At 34.3% G+C, this 21,383-nt stretch overlaps 3 long non-coding RNA genes across 3 annotated transcripts; 1 reads left to right on the forward strand and 2 right to left on the reverse strand.

The window, feature by feature from the left end:
* The first annotated feature begins 8,817 nt into the window (after positions 1-8,817).
* Positions 8,818-9,905, forward strand: LOC126614573 (uncharacterized). Its single transcript, XR_007620435.1, has 2 exons — positions 8,818-9,036; positions 9,441-9,905. It is a non-coding gene; the product is annotated as an uncharacterized LOC126614573 (long non-coding RNA).
* Positions 9,906-12,360: 2,455 nt separating this feature from the next.
* On the reverse strand, positions 12,361-14,069 carry LOC126614579 (uncharacterized). Its single transcript, XR_007620441.1, has 2 exons — positions 13,740-14,069; positions 12,361-12,675 (listed from the first exon to the last, which is right to left on the reverse strand). It is a non-coding gene; the product is annotated as an uncharacterized LOC126614579 (long non-coding RNA).
* Positions 14,070-18,424: 4,355 nt separating this feature from the next.
* On the reverse strand, positions 18,425-20,361 carry LOC126614580 (uncharacterized). Its single transcript, XR_007620442.1, has 2 exons — positions 19,972-20,361; positions 18,425-18,839 (listed from the first exon to the last, which is right to left on the reverse strand). It is a non-coding gene; the product is annotated as an uncharacterized LOC126614580 (long non-coding RNA).
* Positions 20,362-21,383: the final 1,022 nt, after the last annotated feature.

Genomic DNA, 21,383 nt, shown 5'->3' on the forward strand with positions numbered 1-21,383 from the left:
ACCGTCGAAAAGTTTGGTCCCGTTACTTAATCTCTGAATGTTTTTTTTTTGCAATTTTTAGTGTATGTGATCTCAAAGCATATACAAACAAGTTTAACGGTTAGATCGCTGAAATTAGTTTCGTAGAATGCGTATCCCATCAAAACGATAGATTCACTCACATTTAAGAATTTATTCATACTTTCATTAAATATAACATAAGATCTAGTGTAAATATTTTAAATTGAAGATCTAATTCATTCATTGTATTCATATAGGGTCAAGGAGTGTAGCTTTAAAAAATCATCAAAATCAAAGTTAAAATAACCGTTAAATCGTGATTTTTCGTTGATAATCGTTGAAATGTTTGGTCCCGTTACTTGATCTCTGAATGTTATTTTTTGCAATTTTTGGCGTATGCGATCTCGAAGTATATACAAACATGTTTGACGGTTGGATCGTTGAAACTAGTTTCGTAAAATGCGTATCCCATCAAAACAATAGATTCACTAACACTTAAGAGTTTATTCATACTTTCATTAAGTATAACTAGTGTAAATATTTTAAATTGAAAATCGAGTTAATTCATTGTATTCGTATAGGGTCAATGAGTGTATCTATAAAAAATCATCAAAATAGGAGTTAAAATAACCGTTAAATTGTGATTTTTCATTGATAACCGTAAAAAAGTTTTGTCCCATTACTTGATCTCTGAATGTTTTTTTTTTTTGCGATTTGTAGCTTATGCGATGTTGAAGCATATACAAATAAGTTTGATGGTTGGATCGTTGAAATTAGTTTCGTAGAAAGCATATCCCATCAAAACAATAGATTCACTAACACTTAAAAGTTTATTCATACTTTCATTAAGTATTCACTAGTGTAAATATTTTAAATTGAAGATCGAGTTTATTCATTGTATTCATATAGAGTCAATGAGTGTAGCTGTAAAAAAACTTCAAAATTGGAATTAAAATAACCGTTAAATCGTGATTTTTCGTTGATAACCGTCGAAAAGTTTTGTTTCGTTACTTGATCTCTAAATGTTTGGTTCTTGCGAGTTTTTGCTGATGTGATCCTGAAGCATATACAAATAAATGTGACGATTGGATCGTTGAAATTAATTTTGTAGAATTCGTATCCCATCAAGTTCAATGGTGTGTGTATATATATATTTATTAAGTAGATTTAAATTTATTTATTTTGTACGTATAACACTTAAGAAATTGAATGATATGTATATTTAAGCAAATCCAATAGTCACCAATTTTTAATATTTAATTTACTATATACATATAATTATTATAGTATTTTTTAGGGTTATAAAATTATAAAATTAATATTTTACTTATCGTGTATTGTGTTACCCATGTGTATACCCAAACCAACCCGTTATCTTAACAGGTGCTTATCGGGTTACCCGATAATGATCCGATTCGTTATCGTGTTGACCCGAACACCTGTTAATTTCTTGTCATGTCGTGTCGGGTTATCAGGTCGTATCAAGAATTGCCAGACCTAGTGTAGAATGAGATTTGTGGAATGCTAATAATAGTCCTCTAAATTATTTGTTGAAGCAAATACTATAAATGGATGCTAATAGAGTCCAAATATATTAGAAAGAGCGCTTTCAATGGAAGGGACCATGGTCTGAGCTGCTTTTTTATTATGTTGTCAATGACCCATGATTTTGAGAAAAAACAGATTCTTTTCGCTTTTCAAACCTAATTTTAGCCTCATCTATTTTATAACATGCTTTGGAAAAAATCACCTCGACTGGACTTGCAATAAAGGAAATAGCTTTACCTTTTTTTTTTTTTTTTTTCTGGGGTACAACGATGCTAAAGATAGTAAAGTGAAAATGAACCTTTTTAATACGTTCCTTAAATAGAAGGGTAATGCTAGGGAGACTGAAATTGTAGGAGAGATTTTTTAGTGCGATTGGTACACGGGATTGTACACCGCATGTCACTAAACAAATGGTGGGATATGTGTACTAAAAAGTTAATAACTTAACAAATAAAATTTCCTACCATTCCTATTAAAACATGTGGTGTACCACTTGTGTTCCCGTCACAACTAAAAATTTCTTAAATTGTAGACAAAATTTACAAACTAAATGATATGTTATGAATAAAAATGAGCACGCTTATCAATATTTGACTAATAATCTAATCATCAACTTCAATGTCATTTAATTTACAAAATTTAATTTATAAATTTAGTCTCTTAGCACTACCCCAAAAAGAAATCACCTCAAGTGGACTTGCTTTTTATTATTATTATTATTATTTTTTAATGAAGAAATTAGGTTCTCATCATTCATTTTCCTACTCCATTGATTAAAATCATATTCCTTTTCAATTTTTGATCAAGGTTTCTAGGTATTAATAACATCATTAATTATTTCAATAATAAAATATTTTTTATTTCTTAATATATTCATTTAATGTTAAAAATGTTACAATTAATATATTTATATTTATGACTAAATTTTTTTATCATATATTTTTAGTTTTAGTTTGTACCCATTTTTAATATGCAACCCTTTTTTAATTTGTACCAATTTTCTTTTTAGTTTTAATTTGTACCCATATATTAATTTCTTTTTGTGCCCATATTTTTTTAAAGTTTTATTTGTATTTGTACCCATATTTTTTTAAAAATTTATTTGTACCCATTTTTTATTTTTCCAAATGTACCCATGCTAATTATATGTACCCATTCATGTAATTTTTTCAAATTTTTAATCTTAAAATGTACTCATTCTTAAATATACCAATTTGTTATATGTAAAATGTACATTTTTATATATATATAAAATCTATTCAATTTTTTTCTAATCTATTTTTAAACTTATATGGGTACTTTTTTTTTTCTTTGATTTTAAAATGTATCCATGTCCAGTTTAATCGAAAACATTTACTAATGTTATTAAGCCTAATATCTTTTTTTTTTTTTGTGATTTTGAAGAATGTACCCATGTTTTGATACAATAATTTTTTGGTTAATTTTGATGAATGTACCCATGTTTACACACACACACACACACACAATAGTATATTTATATTTTAATATTTTTAATCTCACAAATTATTGTTTTTTATTTAAAATCTCATTTATATAAACAATTATAATTTTTAATTTTTAATTAAAAAAATATAGTAACGTACATTGAAATAAATTATCACATTAAATTCTGGGGCTTTGATAAAAAATTGAAAACCAACAAGGTTTCAATAAAAAATAATTCATAGCTAGGGACCGCATCCAAAGTCTCCATTTTTTAATACATGAAACGATAGAGCTAGCTTTACTTTTGTTTGTGCGGTTGTTTTATGCCTAACTCATTATTTAATCAATATATTGCAATTCAATCACATAGTTGGGAAAATTGCTAGTAGCTCCTTAGAGCATCTCCGAATGAGATGTTGCATTTAAACATAAAATTTAAATTTGAAAGCCTATGAGGCACTTTGATCTTTTTTAGAATTTTGTTCTCCACCTGATATGTCAAATTGAACTATTACTTATTACATCATTTTGTTTATAATTGTAATAAATATATTTAGAACAAAAACAATAATAAAAATGATAAAATATATGTATTAATCAATTGAAAATGAATTTGAAGTTGCTGTCAAATTTGACGGCAACCATCTTTGATGCCAATCCACGTCATATCACATAAGAATTGACAATTCGGTTGAAAAACACTAATTGTCATATAAACTTTTTGATATCTCTTTTAGAAATGTTCTTAGTTCCCTGTATAAGGGAAGCAGAGGCAACCACTCAAAACACAAGTCAAAGTGTTTGGGTTAATATTTGAATATTGGGCTTAACTGAAGGGAGGCCCAAAGATGTCAAAACAAGATGAATTTTCCCGAAGCCTAGCTACGAAGTCTGAAGCAAATTGAGGCTTTCTCAGCCAAGGCATTGGCCATGTGCCTATGATTGAATTGACAACTGATAGAGACCAACTCATTACCAACCAAAAAGCACTTTCTAGTGGCACTACAAGTAAAAAGATGATGATTCACTACCCTCCAAGAGCTTTCGGGCAAGAACAGAGCTTAGAAAAGTCTGGCCAAATTGCCTATAAAAGGGGAAGTAAGCATTTGAGACAAGGACACTCAACCAATCAAACAAACAACATACAAACTTTGCTCTCAAGCCAAATTTGCATCCAGAAAAGCTGAAACCAACTTAGATTCAATCTTTTTATTCATGTTTCCTTAGGAAAAGCCATTTTTTTGCCTAGTTTAAAAGCTTTTCTATTTTCCCTAGTATTGTAGTATCGATTTTCTCGTGTAAAACCTGTTTACCATCCATCCATTTTTAGCTCACAACCCTTATAAACTCAAAGAGAAGTGGCTGCAAGAGGTTCAACCTTGCCCTATAATGTGAAATCTTGCCCGAGTCTCTTTGTTTGTCTTCTAAATTAGTAGATATGTCTAAATGTATTTTTCAACATGTATGTAACTTATTTCCAATTATTTCCTAATTAAACGTCTCATTTGCATCCCGATCTGATGAACTCAATAGATCGGTTTTCATTAATAGCAACCTGGGATAAAAAACATGGTTTAAAGGGATCTAAACTCCCTCATTTTCTGAACATACAAGACTATAAACTAAAAGTTCTTGTTTACAAGGCATGAAAAAGAACTTAATACAGACTTAACTCATTTGTGACAATCCTTTGATAACAAGAAGTTTAACAAGAAGTTTGAGTAACTTGGGGTGCAAGTAATCGACTTAAAACACACTTGTTCTACATATGCTATACTGAGATAGCAGTGGCACGCCTAGCTTGAAGTTAGTTTTGATTGTGAGCCTTAAGGCCTATACCTAAGGCGCCACAAATGCACATTTCAAACTAACTTCAAACCCATCTTACAATACACCAAGTAGCAAGAACCCGACAAACAAACATACCCAGTGCCATTCACTCCAGGGGAGCTGTGCGAGGAGCCATCCACCTTTTGCCTCGAACAGAAAGCACAAGTTCAAACAAAAGAAAACCTTCTCAGTTTAAAATTTTAATTCATCAAACCTCTTCTCTGTCCAAGAATTTTCCAAACCTTAGACAAGAAGCCTTTTGATCCCATATCATTCTGAATCTCAACTAAAGTGCAATCCAATCATCACAAACCAAAAACAAGAATGGACTATGAGAAGCAGGCCGTGTATTGTTTGGAGTTGAATGATATTGTTAGTGAATTAAATACTTAGTTATTGGAGATAGAGAAATCGTTGGAATGAATTGCACCAGAGTGCATAAGCATGATTGTTGTTTCACACTACAGTAAAACAATATTTGCAGATATGAGTTAGGTTTTCGTAAAAAATATTGGTTATTGGCACCCTCTAAAAAGTATCATGCACTCCAAATATAAACAAATTTAAAAAGAAAAAGATACTTGATATCATTGTTCTTAAAAATGGCCTAGGCGCTGGGCGGGTTGGAACAGAGGCGATTTCGTGCAAAACAACTGGAGAAATCGGGTTGGCTCTATGCGGGCTAGGTGGCCTAGGCGGTGGTAGGTGGCTAGGCGTTTTTTTTTGAAATTTAAAAAATAAAAAATAAAAACTTAGATTAAGTATCTTACATTACTATATTTCCTTATTTTCCTCCTATTTTGCATTTTATGTTGTTTTAAATTATGAACTTGTTGTACATGTGTCATTCTACATTATAGTACTCCTCACTATGGTTATATGGCATATATGCTTAATGCGTTTTTAAATTTTGGACTTGTTGGATACTCTTTTTGTATTTTATCATTCTTTTATTATCTTATCTATGGATTTCATACAAGTATAATTTTTTGTAAGTGAAAATATGCACTTATATGCAAGATATACAAGAAATTTACCTAAACCGCCTAGGCGCCTAGCCGCCCGACTAGCACCTAGCATTTTTAGAACCTTGCTTGATATAAATGAATGTGAATAAATAGACAAAATATATTAGAAAATAGTGCTTTGAATAGAAGCGATTGTGGTTTGAGCTACTTCTGCTTTCTGTTACCAACGACCCACGATTTTGAGAAAAAAAAAAACAATTTTTTTCTCTTTTCCAAACCCAATTTTAATCTTAGCTTTTTTATAGAGTGATTCTCACTTTACTACCCTCAAATATCGTAAAATTTCAATTTTCATATATAATTTTTTCCCCACTTTCATACCTAAAATGTGAATTTTATGATACTTTCATACTTCTGTTAGTCTTTCCATCAAGAGCTCATGACATGACTTATTAACAGGACGATAATTGTGCATCCATGTGCTACTGCGGCTCCATCTGGTGGGTAAATCCAACAAACAGCCCCAATAAGAAACCATAACATAAACCCTTCTTCCTTCACAATCCAAATCTTCAATTCCAATCCAAATATTATCATCCTGAAGTTGAAGCCCTTGATTTGGCGCTGGTATTGGCACTTGCCAAACTGATACGATGGGTGTAACAAAGAAGTAAAAATAGCGATCCCAGAAAGAGAACAACACTTTTGTCATGTTATAAATACAACCCAGGTGCACTCCTTTGACTGCCAGGAAGAAAAGGAAAGGAAGAAGACTAAAGAAAAAATTGAAATACAACCTGTTTGGGTGGAAATTTGACATTGGGCTTTATGATGATGGAGGCCCAAAGAACGCAAAAGTAAAAGGAGAGATTGGGCTATGGCAAGCCAGCAACCCAGGAAGAATTTAAAACCATTTCAGCAAGGCATATGCCACATGCCTATGTGAGAAGTGATGGGTAACAGAGGGCAGCTCACCCCATCAAAAAACACTTTTCAAGGGCCTGGATGAGTAAATAAGTGATGACTCATCACCCTCTGAAAGCCATCAACATAAGGGCGAAGCTTGGACAGTTGAGCTAAATTGTCTATAAAAGCAGAAAGGGACACCGAAGACAAGGATACTCAACCAATCAATCAAAAGACATCCCATTTTGCTCTCAAACAAGCAAGAAACTAGAAAGCAACATTTTGTCTAGACTCTACCCCTCTTTAGTCATAAAATCCTCATAGAGAGTCATCTTTTGTCAAGTATAGAAGCCCTGATACCTTCCCCCAGTGTTGTAGCATCGATTCCCTCGAGTAAAACCTATTTACATTTCATTCCCCAAAGCCTACAAATCCCTGTAAACACAAAGATAAGTGGTTGCAAGAAGTTGAATCTTGCCCGAGTCTCTTTTGTTTGTGCTTACATAAAGTAGATCTATTGTTTAATGCTTATCTCATTATGTTTTTAAATCACGTTCAACTGTTCTTCATTCAAAAATTCACCTATGATCATTCTGTCTAAACTTAGTGACTTTACTTCTTTAAAGTTTTAACTGTAATGGCTGGAAGGGCGTTGAACCCCTTCATTTTGACATACAATATTATGAGTAAAAGTCCTTGTTTACAAGGCAAAAAAAGAAATTTAAACAGATTTAACCCATATGTGACAATCCATTGATAAATCAAGAAGTCTAAGTAACTTGTCGCGCAAGTAATCAACCTAGTTCACAACTAAATAACAATATGTTATACAAAGATAACAGTGGCACGCTTAGATCTATGTTAGCCTTGATTGTGAGCCTCAAGGCCTAACCAAAGGCCCTACAAAGGCACCTTTCAAACAAACAACAAACTCATATTGCAGTACACCAAGCAGCAAACCTTGCCCGACAGGCAAGAGCCCTAGGGAGCTATGCGAGGGATAGATCCAGCCCGAACACAACCCAGGTGGGAGCTCAAGATTATAAGCTCTTACCTAGACTTGTCCCTCCCCGAGGTGGGACAGACTTTCCACACACAATCAATTATGAACATGCCCTCCTTACGTGTAGCCAATTTTCAAGTCTACATGGGGATAACAAATGGGTGATGCGTAAGCAACGTGTGGTCCTTTTGGGCTTTTACACGAGGGAAATCTTCTTTAATATAATGATGAAATTGGGCACCATAAAACCAATTAATATTATAAGCAGTGGCCCAAGATCATATAAGCCTTACCTAGACTTGTCCCTCACCGACGTGGGACAAACTTTCCACACATCATCAACTCTTAACATTTAGAATGACCTTTTATCTGGGAGAAAGTTTGCAGAGAGGCTGAGAAAATTGTTTGAGAATTGAGACCTATAGCACGAATTAGGGGAGTTGAGGAGCTGAAGCATTGTTGGACTTGACATTAATGTTTTAATTGTTTCATATTTTCACGTGGGGGTTCTTGTACCATATCATTGCATAATTATAGTCCATGTGAGCGCCATGTCACGCTTTAACGAAAGTGTTGACGGAAAAGTTAATGGAAATTTGAGAGGGTCACTAAATCAAACTTTAGGTGTGAAAGTGGAATTAAAAAAGTTTTAGATATGAAAGTTGAAATTTCATCCTACTTAAAGATAATACATTGAAAATTACCCTTTTCATAGGATTCCTTTAAAAAAATCACCTCAACTGGACTTGCTTTTTTGCTTTTTTTTTTTTTTTTCCAAACAAGAAACGATAGAGTAAGTAGACTTACCTTAGCAATAAAGGAAAGGGGAAATAGCTTTACCCTTTTCATAGGATTCCTTTAAAAAAATCACCTCAACTGGACTTGCTTTTTTTCTTTTTCTTTTTTAACTAGAAACGATAGAATAAGTAGACTTGCTTTGGCAAAAAAGAAAAGGGGAAATAGTTTTCCTTTTGTTTGAAAGTGGCTTTATGCAAAAGGGATGTGATATCCACATACCCTTTTTACTTCTCTCACATCCTTTTAATTTTCGGCCGTTGGATCGGATGAATTGAAGAAGATCAAAGGACAAAAATTAACAAGAGGTGTGGAAAAAGTAAAAAGAGGTGTGTGGATAGCACACCCATGCAAAACTCGTTAGTTAATCAATATATTGCAACTCATTAACATTGCAAGTGGAAAATTGCTAGCAGCTCCTTAGTTCCCTATATAAGAGAAGCAGAGGCAGCCACTCAGAACACAAGTTCAAAGAAAACAAAGCCATCTCACCTTTTTAATTCATCAATCTCAACTAAGAACAATCCGATCATCACAAAGGTTAGAAGTTAAATAGCGCAAGTATTTATCACACACACCGTATATTAGTGGAAAATAATAGTGGTATGCTCGCAATCTCTGAATTCATGTTCATGTAAATGCCCGACCCCTTCACGCAGGGCCATGGCGAATTTATGGTGTCAAACAAATTCACCTTTCTTCTTTCCTTTGTGATTAATCTGTGTTCCTTTCTCTCTAATTTTTTCTTTTAGTTTCTTGTTATCTTTGCACCATTTTGAGTTGTTCATTGGTGTTCATTTTTCCGTAGGGTTTTGCTGAAGATTTGTACGTAGTATTTTCGTTTTTCGAGCTGTTAGGCTATCAAATAACAAAATGTATAAAAAAGAGTATTTCAAAGTGCCTCCAGAAATTAAATAGGCCTTACCGTTTGTACATGCTCTCAGGTTGCAAAATGGGATCGGGACAAAGTTCGGAGAGCTCAGACGGGGGAAATGACAGGAACCCTTCGTACAACTTAGGTGCAATTGCTGCTGGTGCTGCTGCAGGAATTGGTGTACTGGCTTGGGGTTTATCTGAACTTGTTTCATCAGCTGGTGAGGAAAAGAAGAAAATGATGAAAGCTCCTGGAAAAGATAAAATCATAGAGAGGGAAGGGTTTGAGCGTGATCCTAAAGGCTATTTCAGAGGCTTGCGCAATAAGTAGGAACTTCTCTTGAACCGTTAAACATATGAGATTATGCCTTTACTATTGTTAATCTATCTTTTGTTATTAAACTATCCGAATGGGAACTTGCAGCTTGTTGTCTTGTAGATGGGGCTTACTGTTGTTTCATATGGTGATTAGGGTTTTTGCTTCTATTTTAATTTCTGATGTTTATCATCGGTTTAATGGTAGTCGAGTTTCAAAACTTGCTGAACTTTGGATGTGACAAAAGCCAACAAGATAACAAGATGCTAAATAAGTATGCGGTCATTCGATGCAACTAAAAATTTGACATACTTACAGGTAATAGGATCTCAATGATGCTGTTGTCAAATTCCGGATCACATAAGAAGATTTATTTTCTTAGTCTCTTGTACAAGTGAATTGGATGAATGAAATAGGTTTGAATGCTATTTAGACCATCTCTAATCCTTGGGTTAAAACTTAAATTTTTTAATTCAGAAAATTTAGGTTTTAATTCAGAAATAATTTTTTTCTCCAACCCTTGTGGCTTAAAATTTTAGCTCTAGATTGTTAAAGAATGAATTTACGCTAATTATTATTATTTTTTAAATTAAGACTATCCTAAATTAATTTTATGAACATTTTAACCTAAAAATATTTAAATTCCGATGAATATTGAAAAAAACTAAACTGACACATGAAACTCATGAAACACTATGGAAGAATATGAAACACATGATAAAAATGTATAAACACAAAACACATGAAACCATGAATACAAATGATAATTAATAAAACGTATAAACTTAGTACAAAAGATAATTAATAAACTACATAAACTTAATACAAATGATAATTAATAATAATATTCACCACCTTGACTTGGTGTTGGATTTTTTGGTGGACTTCGTGGTGGATGTGGGATATAGCCTTGAGGTGAATCATCATCTTGAAATATACTCCTTGTGGCATGCCTTCACAAAATTTCCTTTTGCTTATCACGTAAGAACTTCTTCCTATCTTGAGTGTATTTGTTGAGGTCCTCCCTCATCAAATCACATTCGAACCTTCCATGCTCCCCTTCCCCTTCCTTCATAAAGGCCAAGTGCATTTGGGCCGCTTCTTTGACACACCCTGACCGGAGTTGAGGCGTGCTGGCCGTCGCCTGAAGGTGAAGTAACCAAAAGTGCAAGTTATTTGAAAATGTGGATAAATTAAAACCGAACTAAAACTTAATTAAATTACTAAAAATAGTGCGCGGAAGTGGTTAAACCCAAAAGACACAATGTCAGAGCATAGATAACAAATAGTGCAATTGAACTAGCAAATGCACTTAATACACAATTGGAAATAGTTCCTACATTAAAGTAGAAATATGTCAGAATCGTTGGGTGATCCTTGTGTGCCACAGAGTAGGTCAACTAACTAGGACCTGGAGGGGCGAAAAACAGAAGGGTGAGTGGGCACAAAAATAAAGATTTATAAAACCAATTTTTTTTTAACATACTAATCCCTCGTTGTAAAACATGTATAGTTTCCAGAAATTAATTATACTACGTATAAATATGAAATCAAATGCATGCCAACAATAAATCTTGAAGTATGCCGCAGCAAAATATCTCAACAACGATGTAATTATGATCATATGCTCAAAATCCATACTAACATGTCAGTCGGAGTCACCTAATGTGACTTGTACAACTGCATCTATCGATCATCAGTCTATGCTAACACACGAGTCGGAGTCACCTAATGTGACATGTATGACATGCTAGGTGTAATAATAAACGCTCTAGTGCTACGATCATGTGAATGCTAGTGCTATTGCTGTCACATACGAGTCAAAACTGCCTAATACAGTCTGTACCACAGGCTGTGCAATGTTGATGTGAACGATCATGTGAAGGCTAGCATGGCCTGGGTTGAGCACTATCACCTAAGGTGTAGTAATGATGAGTAGACTATATGATAAAACATGCCATAATGATTCAACCTTTTCATTCAACAATAACCTTACCTGGACTTAGCTACGCATCCCATACTTATTTGAGCATTTCATAACAGTACAACGTTCATGAGCAGGTAAAAATGCATATGAATATGCCATGATGAAATGTAAAACTCAAACATATAATTGTATTTCTAAAATTAATAAATCATGGCATGAAATGCATAAATCAATTTCAAAATATTTGTGGAAACTATAAAGTTTATACATATATACGGAAAAAAATGCCCACTCATTGGTATGTTGAAGGATCGTAGCCGCCTAGCCTTGCTTGTCCACGTACGTCCTCGGGATAAGTCTCCCCTATGTGTGAAATTACTAATTTAATTAGGTTAATAACACATATACGGAAAATTAAATAAATCCCCCATAGTTTGCTCAAACCTAGGGTTTAAATATACGAAAATGATCTACTCGACGTCACGGACCTACACAAATTGACAAAAGGTCAATCAGAGGCTGGACGCGCCGCTACGCACCGCCTAGCCCATGGCCATATGTGCAGCCAGACCTTAACAGCCATTAAGAATGTTCCGTTACCTTTGATGGAATATTCCCTTGTCTTCTCTAGTGAGCCTCGCTGGTTGCCGCCGACCGTCGTCTGGTTTCATCGAAAACTGGAAAAAGTGGCCGATTTTAAAGAAGAAAAGAGATAGGGTTTCGTACAAACGAAATCAGACGAAATCTATCCAAAACAGTGTTTCCAATACTGAATAATTTAACATGCACTCGTAACGACAAGTACAATTTAATTACAATAGCGAGAAAATAATTTAAAGCTGCATAATCACATCCACGTCACTTTGCCAACAAGGGCAATAATGTCAATTTACACACTTGGGGAGAATTTACATAGAAAATTAGGGACGGGTTATAACATTCTTCCTCCTGAGAGTTATGGCTTTCGGCTAATTTTGCAAATCCGGTAGAAATGGTTGTGCTAACCGGATCTTGCATCTTCCCTTTTCTCTTTGCTTCCTTTTGCTTATCTCTTCCCGGGCGCCTTGTAAAAAAAGAAGTTGGGGTCACTCTTGCCAAAATTAGATTAACAGTAATCAACCCAATTAAGTCCAAATTTTAATGCTCACAAGTGTACGAATTGTTAAGTAGTATAGTAGGCAAGCACAAGATCGTTCCAACTAAGATTGAAATAATTCTAATTATCTAACTTAATTTGTATTGCACTTGAATTGAAATGGAAAAATTGATGATTTGAGAAAGAACTTTGAAATTGTAAATGTAAACAAAAATCAAATGAGCTTAAATAAATGACAAGAACAACAAAGAAATCAAATTATAAATCAATTGCGAAAGACACTAGAGCATCCGATTCACCATAACCAATCCAACTCAATTCTTATAGTTAATTATTAATGAGTAATCATCCAAATTGACCGTCTAGTTCCTCTAATTCATATAGTATCCATGGCGTCTAGATTACTATGTATACCCATATGTGCTAACAATCTATGGCATCTAGATTACTAAATACACACGAGTTCATTAACGATTGGAGAACTACTTAAGCGACCGCATGAAAACTAGTGTATGGCTTCTACATCAAGGAATTCATGGTACCATTTGCAAGACGCTAAAACCGAATTAACAACATGGCATCTGTGTTAACTCACATCAAATACACTCAACTCAAACCAAAGTGGTGGCCAATCACCAAGATTAAAATTAGGCTCATAAGCACAGCAAAATGATACTCAAAGTGAATGAAAATTCATAAATAATTAAACTGATGAAATTAAGCAATCATGGTTGGGCTACATCGTAGCCCTAGCAAAATGAAATTAGTTCCCAAACATAATCGAAATTAGTACTGAATCCATAAGAAATAAGAAGAAAATTTAGTTTAGAAAAAGCTTGAAAAAAAATCCCCTGCTTTGCCGCACCTCTCGTATGCCTTTTTTCCTTTTTTCTGCTTTTTAAAAAAAAAAAAATTGATCAGTTCTCATTTTCTTCTTTTTGCTCTTCTGTTTTCACTTCCCTTTTTCGTAACCGACGACGGCTTAAAAGCCCATTTATTGAAAACATTAGAAGAAAAGAAATAGAAGAAACCTTTTAACTCCTTGCCAGACACTTCGTGTGTTTAGACACCTTGATCAAAGCTTGAAAGACTAGAACGCCTAAATCACACTCAAGTTGGTCTACTTGCTACAACGAGGCCTCCATATTGTCCTTTTCTACCCTGCTAGATTCCAGCTGGAAATTTCATCTCCAAAGTGATATATCAACCAAATTGGAAAGTACCCAAATCTCCATTGCAATTGATGAGAATTAAAGATCAAAAATGCCCAATTCATGCTTCCACCACAAACCAACAAACTGGAGAGTGGAATAGAAATATGGATTTTCATCCCTCTTCAATATTTTGATAAGCTACCCGGCTTGCTCCTGGAAATTGGGAGAGAAAAACAACCCTTTCTTCTGTCAGTGCAAATATGAGGATAAAAGCATTTGTTTTGTTGAAGCGGTCACGTGATGGTCATCCTTTTAGTGTGCAATAAAGAACCTGCTTAAAAATTGAATAATAGGAAATAAGTCTACAGGGGGACCCAACTGGGATAAGTCAAAGTAGACTAATAAATGGTAAATACAAATAGTCGTCTAAACACCATTTTACCAAACATAATTAGACACCACCAGACTAACATGAAAATCATAGAAACATAGCATAATTTTCCATATCATTAATCTAATCTTAAAAACACCAAAACATGTCATTTCTTTCATTTAAATCGATAATTGCATCTAAGAAATTGTAGTTTTCGGAGTACAATAAATGATAAAATATGCGCTCATCAAATACCCCCAAACTTTAATTTTGCTAGTCCTCGAGCAAAAGAAGAAAACATAAGAACAAGTATATACATGAAAAATGTTAGCTTCCCCTAGGTGATCCTCATCGAATCTTTTGCAAGATGCATCGTAATCAAGTCCGTAATAAGCACAAAGCAAGTGAATCAACCACATTCCAATTCTTAGCAAAAACCTTTCAATCATCCTTGAAGTGTGGTGTGTAATAGACATGCCAATGCAATTCTAAGCTTCTTAAAATCACCATATGCAAACAAATGACATTCTCACATAGCATACACTCATTTAGACATATTTCTAGGTTATGTATTTCACTCTAATGATCTCATTAAAACATGACGCCATATGCTTGCTTATCAACCTAACTTGTATCAATTTCAAGTAATTCCTTGGATCAAAAGGTGTTGTGTCAGGTTGTAATGGGGCTAAGGGTTATTGGCTATTTAAAAGAATGGATATGGAATTCAAATTTTTTGAGAAAGTATACATTAGAGCAAGCCAAAAACAGTACCACCCAATCTCAATTTCGACTGGAAAATATGAACTTTGCATCACAAGCTATCCCTCCAACATATGCAATCCCATACTCAAGGTTTCTACATATGATAACAATGAACATTAAGAATACAAGTATGCTTGTACATAACACATTGCAACACCATAGCACTCCAAATTTTTTTCAATCTTTACATAAATGAATGAAACCCATACTACCGACACAAAAAGTAATGAGCTTCTTGCAGAATTTTATTCTTCTCTCTTATTTTTTTATTTATTTTTTGAATGAATGAATGAAAATTCTACAAAGCTACAATGCCCCTCATTTTCACATTTCAATGTAACGCACTCTCCATCCATTTTTCTATACAAACAAAACCCCAATAGCTAGCACAACCTCGGTAATACTTTCTCAAAATTATAAAGGATAGATATATGCATAAGGGCTCAACTCCAATATTGGAGCATGGTAGGGAGATGTGGCTAACAAAGAAAAGGCTTATTTTAAGGCTCAAGGGGGCTAACTAGGGAAAATAATAACAAGGGTTGGCTAGAAAGGCTCAAACGATCCAAGAATGGCCTATATCATTTCCAAGTTATTACATGAATTGATGAATAAATCAAGAAGTATAAAGCAAGTTCTAGAGATTCATGTAAAAATGAGATCATACACACGAGAATAAACGCGATTGATGCATGGTAGTTCAATCATATTAGGCTCAAAAGCTCACAAGGTTCACATTTGGTCACTAAATTTACAAATGAAGTGTTAAATCATGCTCTAGTTTCACATCAACAAGGCTATGTGCATTTGTGTTTCAAGGATGATTAGACATGTACAAACTAACAAGAGAATAAGGAAATTCACCTAAAACATGCTTACTACTTTCTCGATCACCATGTTACTAATGCAACCAATCATTTCATTGGGTCGGGAAACTAACAAAAAACTAATTCAAAACAATAAAGAAAATAGGAAAATGTTTTTGAATATTCAAATTTTCTGATTTTTTTTTTCTTTCAAATTTTCAAATTTTTAGTTTTTTTTTTTTAAGCACTAAGAACAAAGAAAACTAAAATTATAAAACAAATTAACTCAAAATTGGCAAAGCAACATAAAGACAACGCAATCCAATTCTTGTTGAAAGATTTGAAAATTTACCCTTTTTTTTTCTTTCTTTATTCTCACCCCCCAACTCAAACTAGACATTGTCCCTAATGTCTTTCAACATATGAAATAAGGCAAAGAAAATGACATGAACGAGGAAAAGTATTGGGAGTAAGACACTTCCCTATTTTATGCACCATATGATAGCCATTGTGTTCTAACTCGTAAATGCAATTTCCAAAGAAATCACCACCCCCAAACTTCGATGTTTCAGAGTTATAACTTGGGTTGGATGGCAGCAACATGAACCTACAAAAACAAAGGGTATAAGGAAATGATCAGTAGCCGAGCAAGAGAGAAACAAAATTCAAAACTAAATAAAATGACAGAAAATAAAAGGAAACAAAGGAAAAATAAAGGAAAAGAAAATTTGGGTTGCCTCCCAAAAGTGCTAAATTTATAGTCTTCAGCCAGACTACAAAACGATTTAAGCAAGATCAGTGAGAAGGGGTGCATAATTAATGGCATTAGAATTGACATCCACATTCACCTCCTTGTTCAGAAAATCTACTTCAAAACACTCCGCCTCATTCGAACACTTAATAGCTTCAAAAACTTTAAACACCACATGGTCTCCTTGTACTCTCAATGTGACTAGGCCTTTTCGAACTTCAATTACAGTATCCGCAGTGGCCAAGAATGGCCTGCCTAGGATTATCGAGATTTCACGATCTTCTTCCATATCAAGAACCACAAAATCTACAGGGAGAATTAACTTGTCAACCCGAACCAACACATCTTCAATAATTCCTCTTGGGTATGTGACAGACCGATCCGCAAGTTGCAAACAAATCGATGTTGGCTTCATCTCTCCCAAACCTAATTGTTTAAAGACAGAGAAAGGTATTAGATTAATACTTGCACCCAAATAGCACAAAGATTTTTCAAAATAAGTATTTCCAATCGTGCAAGGAATAGTGAAACTCCCTGGATCTTTCAACTTAGGTGGCAATTTCTTTTGTAGCACTGCACTACATTCTTCAGATAACATCACCGTCTCATGTTCAACAATCTCCTCTTCTTGGTGCATATGTCCTTAAAAAACTTTGCATAGCTCGGGATTTGTTTCAATGCATCAAGCAAAGGAATGTTAATATTCACTTTTTTAAACAAATCAAATATATTAGAAAAGTGTTGATCTTTCTTAGCCTTTTGTAACCATTGAGGATACGGAATAGGTGGAGAAATTTTTTTCTCGTGTACTCACTCTTCCTCTTGCGGTTCAGTGATGCCAGTTACTAACTTTTCAATCGGGTCCACTTTTCCTTCACTCTTTTTCTCTACAATTTTCCCACTCGGGAGTGTGATGGCCTTGATTTGCTCTTGGTTTTTAGGATTGATCACAGTTTGACTTGGAAATTTGCCCTTCTCTCTCTCAACCATCGCATTGGCAATTTGACCAACTTACTCCTCTAGCTTACGTATGGATGCTTGTTGATTTTGTAGAGAAGTTTGAGTTGCTTGCATGAAATTGTTGGTGTTTTGAGCAAGAGTGTTGGTAGTTTGAGCCAACTGAGCCATCATATCTTCCATGGAATTTTTGTTGGCTTCATTGTTCTGGAATGGTAAAGGTGGGTTCACATGATTTTGTTGATTGTTCTTCCAAGCAAAATTTGGATGATGACGCCAACCAGGATTATATTTGTTTGAATATGGATCAAACTGTTGGCGATTGAAGTTGTTCACTTGATTGGCTTGTTCTTGAACAAACTCTGGAAAAGAACTGCTCATGGGACACTCTACACTTGAATGTGGACCTGCACAAATTTCACACATATTAGAAACCATTTTTGACTGATTAGAAGACATTAAAGAATCAAATTTCTTATTTAAGTTAGAAATTTGGGCAGCCATAGTTGTAAATGCATCAATCTCATGTACGCCAGCTTTCTTTGGTTGTTCTTTTTCTCCACCCTAGTTTTGAGAATTGGCAGCCAAGGTATTAAAAAGTGTAGATGCCTCGTCAACAGTTTTAGTCATTATAGCACCCCTACTGGCAGCATCTATCATTCACTTGTTGTCAGCGCTCAAACCTTGATAGAAAGACTAAAGCTGCAACCATTCCGACAAACCATGATGTGCACATTTTAGTAACAAGTCTCTAAATCTCTCCCAACTCTCATAGAAAGGCTCGCCTTGGAATTGAGCAAAAGTCATTATATAGTTCCTTAGCTTTTCAATCTTGGAAGGAGGGAAAAATTTCTGCAAAAATTTGTTGGCCAAATCATTCCAAGTAGTTATCGAATTTGGTGGAAGTGAATGGAGCCAATTCTTCGCCTTATCTTTCAGGGAAAATGGGAACATGCGTAACACTTGGAACATGATGAATCTTGAGAGTGTCACATATCTTGAGGAACTCATTGATATGCAAGTTAGGATCTTCAGTAGTCAAGCCATAAAATGATGGCACCATTTGAATGAAAGACGGCTTCAATTTGAAGTTGTTGGCAACAACTTTCGGTCGAACTATGCTTGATGGTGAGGTTGTCACAGTAGGAGCAGAATACTTCATCAACGTTCAGTTCTCATTCGGATTAGGAAGAGCCATTTCGTCAGTCAATTCTTGCTTAGTTTGCTCTCTTCGTAAGTGATGGAAAGTCGTTTCGATCTCCGAATCAAATGGTATAAGCTCTAAACTTCGAGAACGGCGACTGTACATGAACTTCAAAACGTACCTGAAAGCAAAAGAAAACGAAAACAAAAATTAAAATCACACAAATCACAATAAAAATAAGTTAGAAAAAGAACCAACTCAATCTTCGTCGACGGCACCAAAAACTTGTTGCCAAAATTAGATTAACCGAAATCAACCCAATTAAGTCCAAATTTTAATGCTCACAAGTGTACAAATCGTTAAGTAGTATAGTAAGCAAGCACAAGATCATTCCAACTAAGATTGAAATAATTCTAACTATCTAACTTAATTTGTATTGCACTTGAATTGAAATGGAAAATTGATGATTTGAGAAAGAACTTTGAAATTGTAAATGTAAACAAAAATCAAATGAGCTTAAATAAATGACAAGAACAACAAAGAAATCAAATTATAAATCAATTGCGAAAGACACTAGAGCATCTGATTCACCATAACCAATCCAACACAATTCCTATAGTTAATTTTAATGAGTAATCATCCAAATTGACCGTCTAGTTCCTCTAATTCATATAGTATCCATGGCATCTAGATTACTATGTATACTCATATGTGCTAACAATCTATGGCATCTAGATTACTAAACACACACGAGTTCAGTAACGATTTGAGAACTACTTAAGAGACCGCATGAAAACTAGTGTATGGCATTTACATCAAGGAATTCATGGTACCATTTGCAAGACGCTAAAACCAAATTAACAACATGGTATCTGTGTTAACTCGCATCAAATACACTCAACTCAAACAAAAGTGGTGGCTAATCACCAAGATTATAATTAAGCTCATAAGCATAGCAAAATGATACTCAAAGTGAATGAAAATTCATAAATAATTAAACTAATGAAATTAAGCAATCATGGTTAGGCTACATCGTAGCCCTAGCAAAATGAAATTAATTCCCAAACATAATCGAAATTGGTATTGAATCCATAAGTAATAAGAAGAAAATTTAGTTTAGAAAAAGCCTAAAAAAAAAAAAAACCCTTGCTTTGCCGCACCTCTCGTATGCCTTTTTTCCTTTTTTTTTTTTTAAATGATAAGTTCTCATTTTCTTCTTTTTGCTCTTCTGTTTTCACTTCCCTTTTTCGTAACCGACGACGGCTTAAAAGCCCATTTATTGAAAACATTAGAAGAAAAGAAACGGAAGAAACCTTTTAACTCCTTGCCAGACACTTCGTGTATTTAGACACCTTGATCAAAGCTTGAAAGACTAGAACGCCTAAATCACACTCAAGTTGGTCTACTTGCTACAGCGAGGCCTCCATATTGTCATTTTCTACCGTGCTAGATTCCAGCTAGAAATTTCATCTCCAAAGTGATATATCAACCAAATTTGAAAGTACCCAAATCTCCATTGCAATTGATGAGAATTAAAGATCAAAAATGCCCAATTCATGCTTCCACCGCAAACCAACAAACTGGAGAGTGGAATAAAAATATGGATTTTCATCCCCCTTCAATTTTGATAAGCTGCAGTGCGCCGACTTGCTCCTGGAAATTGGGAGAGAAAAACAACCCTTTCTTCTGTCGGTGCAAATATAAGGATAAAAGAATTTGTTTTGTTGAAGCGGTCACGTGATGGTCATCCTTTTAGTGTGCAATAAGGAACCTGCTTAAAAATTGAATAATAGGAAATGAGTCTACAGGGGGACCCAACTAGGTAAGTCAAAGTAGACTAATAAATGGTAAATACAAATAGTCGTCTAAACACCATTTTACCAAACATAATTAGACACCACCAGACTAACATGAAAATCATAGAAACATAGCATAATTTTCCATATCATTAATCTAATCTTAAAAACATCAAAACATGTCATTTCTTTCATTTAAATCAAAAATTGCATCTAAGAAATTGTAGTTTTCGGAGTACAATAAATGATAAAATATGCGCTCATCAGTCATCGAATCGACATACTCATTGACATCATTTGTGCTTGCAGATTCACTACCAAATAATTTTTCCCATTATTGGTCTGCATCAGTTCCCCACCTCAGACAATCCTTGAGGACGTCCCAAGCATGATGCAACTTAGAAGCTTGATTTTTTGGCGTAGTTCTTGTCTTATAAATTGCCATTGCTTTGTCACTTTATGCAAGGAATACATATATACAATTAGTTGCAAAACAAGATTATGTACATGACAAATAAAATATCAACAAAGAAACTCACCACTTCTATGGCGCTCCTTCCACTAGCCATGTCAATCATGGCTCTCTCCAAGCTTCCTTTCCACAAAGTGCATGATTTGTTGATAACCTTCCACCAATTGTAAACATTACAAACTTCCCTTCGGCTGGCATTCGAGTTTTCATTGATCTTATCAACAATTTTAGCCCACAAAACCTTTTTATTTTAATTCGTGCCAACGGCACAATCTTCGCTAATAGAAACTCATGCCAAGCACAAAGCAACATCTTCCTCAAATGACCAATCACAACCTTTGATATGATCTTTTGCCATCTTGAAAAATTTGGAAATGGGAAGAAATGGTTTTTGAAGATGGTAAAAAGAAAAAAAAAATGAAGAATTGTAAGAGAAAAGTGAGTATTACGTGGATGT

This window comes from Malus sylvestris, chromosome 3 (assembly GCF_916048215.2).
Source record: "Malus sylvestris chromosome 3, drMalSylv7.2, whole genome shotgun sequence".
NCBI lineage: Eukaryota > Viridiplantae > Streptophyta > Magnoliopsida > Rosales > Rosaceae > Malus > Malus sylvestris.